This window comes from Ischnura elegans, assembly GCF_921293095.1.
Source record: "Ischnura elegans chromosome 13 unlocalized genomic scaffold, ioIscEleg1.1 SUPER_13_unloc_2, whole genome shotgun sequence".
In the NCBI taxonomy this organism is placed as follows: domain Eukaryota; kingdom Metazoa; phylum Arthropoda; class Insecta; order Odonata; family Coenagrionidae; genus Ischnura; species Ischnura elegans.
In genome coordinates this window covers 11,492,239-11,496,753 of record NW_025791658.1, presented here as the reverse complement: position 1 = coordinate 11,496,753, position 4,515 = coordinate 11,492,239, and the positions used below count along the sequence as shown (strand labels likewise).

General features: G+C 36.9%; 1 long non-coding RNA gene across 1 annotated transcript; it reads left to right on the top strand.

Moving 5' to 3' along the window:
• The first annotated feature begins 612 nt into the window (after positions 1 to 612).
• Positions 613 to 1,443, top strand: LOC124172719. The gene is made up of 3 exons (XR_006868258.1): positions 613 to 1,017; positions 1,094 to 1,313; positions 1,403 to 1,443. It is a non-coding gene; the product is annotated as an uncharacterized LOC124172719 (long non-coding RNA).
• Positions 1,444 to 4,515: the final 3,072 nt, after the last annotated feature.

Genomic DNA, 4,515 nt, shown 5'->3' with positions numbered 1-4,515 from the left:
TAATCGCCTTTCTTCATAGAAGCCGGCCGTACTTACCAGCCTCGTCGAGAGCGTGCGTATTTGGATTCTTCCAAGAAACGTCAACCGAGTGGCTGAGATGGGACTAATGCCACCAGAGAGCAAAAATCAACCTCCGAATCCCAACCACTCTCAATATCGCACCTCCGCAGTGAAATTTGATACAGCGCCGGGTGTTTTTTTCGGTCGGAGCGAAGCTCGACCCCTCGTCTTTCCCTTTTTTTTCCTTCGGTCAGCGACTACACGGCGAGTAGACTTGTAGGTGAGGGGGGGAGAAATTCGCGGCGAAGCGGGGTTGCGACGCTACCCCGGCCACCGTGGCGTGGCAATCGCGTGACGTCAGGATAACAGCCAATCGGCAACGACTAGCAGACAACAGCAAACCGTTTGTAATCGTTTGAATCTAAACTGATTGCCTTCGTCTCACCGTTGTCATGCCTTTGGATACGGCGCGCGGAAAACTCCTGATAACCCTATCAAATTGCATTCATTTCCTCGGAATGAACGTCTGTAAGTACAAAGTGAAAGAATCTTGTAGTATAAGTTGGCCATTAATGCACTGTACGATATGTCACATAAAAACAATCTGTTTTTATGTGACATATCGTACTTAGCGTATAATATTCTTATGTTCTTGGAGTATCTGTGGATTTTTTTCATTAGTGTCATGCTATATATGTGCTGTAAATGGTGTTATGACGGGGTAAATGCAAGTGCAAAGGGTGGGGACTTAAGTACTATTAGGGCATTATTTTCTTCCATGCGAGAGACAGTCATTCACTATAAGATAATTTTCCACGGGAGTACCCTTATATTAGGGAAGCTGGCGTGATGAGTAATCCCTTTGAAGATCGTCCTTTCTACTCCTCCAACACTTTGGCAAAGATATCCTATCTTTATTTCAGATTTGCGGGTGAAAAAATGTTCACCATCGATGACCCTCCACATCTCCTGAAGTGCCCACGAAACATGTTCATGGAATATGACAATAAAGAAGAGGTATAAACATTAGCAAATACTTCAAAATTGTCAGTATTATGTAAATAACCATAATTAATTATAAATTTTGTTGTAGATGACAGTTGGTGGTGTAGCTATTACAAGGGTTGGAAAATAGACCCACAATGAGGAGACTAAAGAATCTGAGTGGAAGACACTGGGAATATCGTTCACTTCCCCAAGATATCCACCTCTACTCTTAATCCTAGGTGAAGAGAGAAAATGAAAGGGAGCCTTGCCGCCCATGCATTCTGTCGATTACTGTCTTCTCCATTTGGACATTTTTGTTCGGTTAGGTGAGTATGATTTCATACAGATTTGAGAAACTGTAAATAGATAAATTTAGTAAGGGAGACATCCATGTTATTTTTACTGTCTATTGCAGGGTGGATTGATTAAGGTGTGAGTGTGACTGCAGAAATCGTTCAATTCATAAAGCAGTTTTGCAGCTTTAATGGAAGTGCCCAACAGAAGAACTCGAATGGAAATCTTGTGGCCTCTTGCATGATAAATGTCAGCATCTGGAATTTTAGGAAGAAGGTATTGAAAAAGTTTATATATTTGTGATTCGCCAATTCTGTGCAGTCTCTATAGTGGGTATTTCTATATTATGTTGTATATTTTATTTATCAAATTGCATTTCTCTAACAATTTGCATTTCTCTGACCAAGCATTAGCCTGTACCTCTCCTGATGTTTTCACAAAGTTGTATGGTATGGTTTTTTGGAAAGTATCTTTCCCTGTTACTCATTTAGTCTGTTTAATTACTCATGCACCAAGATTCAATAGAACACATCAGTCAGATTACACAACATAGCCAACATTCTTAGCACACCTTACAAAATTATTCGGTACATATAATGGCCTGACTTATTTCAACAATCAACGATGGGAATACCATTCAAGATATGTATAAACATACTGTTTCCTGTGTAAGATGAAGGAGATATTATTTCTTTGTATCTTATGAGATATTCTTTTCTCTGTCTTTTAGGGAAGTGTAATGAAACTTTGTCTTAAGGCCTCACCCTTAGTGAGCAAGATATGAGAAATATTAGTGAAAACAGTAGTTACAGTTTTTGCTACCAGCTTTAATAAAATAACCATTACTTAAAGACAACGAGTACCAAAGCCTCTAATTTTTGCATGGCAGTGGTAATACAGCCAACTTTTTGAACAGAGGACAGTAAAGGGCATCATGTTTTTTAAAAATTCATAGCCTAAATGCCTCTTTTTTTTTGATCTATAAAAATGGCCATTGTCTGAGACGAGGAACTCCAATGTATTCAATGAGATAGGTAGAGAAAGTATGACTCACTTTTTGCATTTTTCTTTCAATTCTCCAAAATTATTGTTGCTGTGAGAACAATATTGGTGTCAACAGCATAGGGAATGGATTGGAACCATTTATTTGTAGAAAACTATTTATATGATCATTTATGTCTGAAAGTGATAGGATAGGCACAGGGAAGGAGCTTAATGGAACTCATTGCTTCAGGCCTGTACCCAGGCAAATGAAAGTTACACCATTTCCTGAGGTAATGACAAATTGAATATGGTCCGACAAGTAGGTTTCAATCAAAATTAGCTATGACACAAAAACCATCAAGTCAAGTTTATTGAGTATCAATTGGTGGTCCACAGTGTTAAAAACTTTTGAGAAATCAAAAAATATTGTAGCAACTTCCATTTTATTATCTAGTGCATTGATAATCTGGTTTTCTAAGTGATGGATTTCAGAAGATGAGATTACTGTTTCCTGCCCTTGGTATTTATGGTTAGGAAGTAAATATCTATGTCCTTATTGATGTTGGGGGAATATGAATTATTTAATCAGTATAACTGCATTTATCAAGGGAGATATTATCGTGGGAAGAAACGGATTGCTAGACAAGTGAATCTCATCTATTTGTCAGCATAAATGTGAAAATTATAACTTCATATCTCAAATGAAACTTGCCTAAAGGAGGTAGTAAAGAAATGCTGCCTTCGATTTTTGGTAACCAAAACGGTTGTTCCATAAGAAATGCACAAGGATAAATGTTTTACCACCCTAAACACTTAAGGTCACTCAAAAAAATTTTTCAAACAAAGGAGTGGATACTGCTTTGGCAAATCTGGACAGCTTTTAATGGAAATTTTGAAGCATGTAGTAGGGCATTTGCAATTTTCTGACATTTTCCGACCTTGAGTTTTACATGATTTCAATGTGGATTGTACGCCCCTAAAATTGATTAATTTGGAAATTCCTAGTAAGTTTACATGGAGACTACTGTTCATTATTCCAGACTTAGGCTTCTTTTGAATGCAAAAGTGTATTTTTTCCATCCTTTGAAATAAATAAATAAATATTTAAGGCTGGGTAAATTAATCAAATTTCAAAGTAAGACAGAGAGTTGGGTTTTTCTGTAATCAGAAAAATCTTTCCCCTTCCCACCTCATTGTTTTGTTTGCTTTTATTTAATAGTTCAGTCAGACTGTTGAAAAGTTACTGCAGTCAAAATTTTTAAATACACGAGTGTTCCTACTGCTAATTTGCTTTGAGTTGTATTCTCACGTGTAAAGATTTTTTAGATTAATTCATTTAGTCATTCATTTTACATAACAAATGAGGACCATAGAAGCCTAGGGGGACTAGTGCAATTTTTTTACATAATAGCTGATAATTCTTGGTAATTAATTGCACTTATCTTTCTTGGTTTCTAAGATCCTCAATTATTCAGTAAAACCTCTTTACATCGCAATGGAGGGGACCAAAATTTGGGCAATTTGATGTTTGGAGGTAGTTAGGCTGTCTCGGGAGTATCTCCTTGGTATGATAAGTATTTTATGAGATAAAGAGGTTCACTACAAAGAGGTTTGATCTCTGCAATTCTCCAGGGTTTTCTTCCGCGTCAGATTGTTGGTTGACAACAGTTTCAACAATCTGACGCGGAAGAAAACCCTGGAGAAATGCAGAGATCAAACCATCGCCACGGAAACCTACGCTCTAACATTACAGAGAGGTTTGCCTATAAATTTACATGTAAAACTGACCGCAGGGGTGGTATGAAGTGTGGAGGTTTATGATGTAAAGAGGTTCACTGCATAGAGGTTTTACTGCATATGTACATAATCCTAACAGCAAAACACATTTGAATTTTTAAGGGAGTCTTAAATCATGTGACATTATTGACAATGGTAAGATATTTTCATAATAATATGTTTTGTACCTTGGCTTTACTTCAACTTCAAAAGTCACCTCAATTCATGTGATATGTAATAACATCCCTTTCACTACAGTAATTTCTCCTGTGTTTAGAAATTTTGATTTGATTACTAATTTTGTGCAATATGGATTAAAAACTGGAATGAGATACCATGGATTAGTAGTGGTTTTCTGTTCATCGTACTCTACACTGTACAGTGCAGTATAATCTCCTAAGTTTGATATATGATAAGTACATTTGAGAGATTCAGCCATAATAGTGTGTGTGGAAACCAAATTGGAAATAGGAA